The sequence below is a fragment of the Amblyomma americanum genome, chromosome 1 (genome assembly GCF_052857255.1).
Source record: "Amblyomma americanum isolate KBUSLIRL-KWMA chromosome 1, ASM5285725v1, whole genome shotgun sequence".
In the NCBI taxonomy this organism is placed as follows: Eukaryota; Metazoa; Arthropoda; class Arachnida; order Ixodida; family Ixodidae; genus Amblyomma; species Amblyomma americanum.
The window spans coordinates 146922200-146922700 of NC_135497.1; positions in this window are offsets into that span (position 1 = coordinate 146922200).

Genomic DNA, 501 nt, shown 5'->3' on the forward strand with positions numbered 1-501 from the left:
ATAGATAGATAGATAGATAGATAGATAGATAGATAGATAGATAGATAGATAGATAGATAGATAGATAGATAGATAGACAGACAGACAGACAGACAGACAGACAGACAGACAGACAGACAGACAGACAGACAGACAGACAGACAGACAGACAGACAGACAGACAGACAGACAGACGGACGGACGGACGGGTGGACGGATGGATGGATGGATGGATGGATGGATAGATAGATAGATAGATAGATAGATAGATAGATAGATAGATAGATAGATAGATAGATAGATAGATAGATAGATAGATAGATAGATAGATAGATAGATAGATAGATAGATAGATAGATAGACAGACAGACAGACAGACAGACAGACAGACAGACAGACGGACGGGTGGGTGGATGGATGGATGGATGGATGGATGGATGGATGGATGGATGGATGGATGGATGGATGGATGGATGGATGGATGGATGGATGGATGGATGGATGGATGGATAGATAGATACT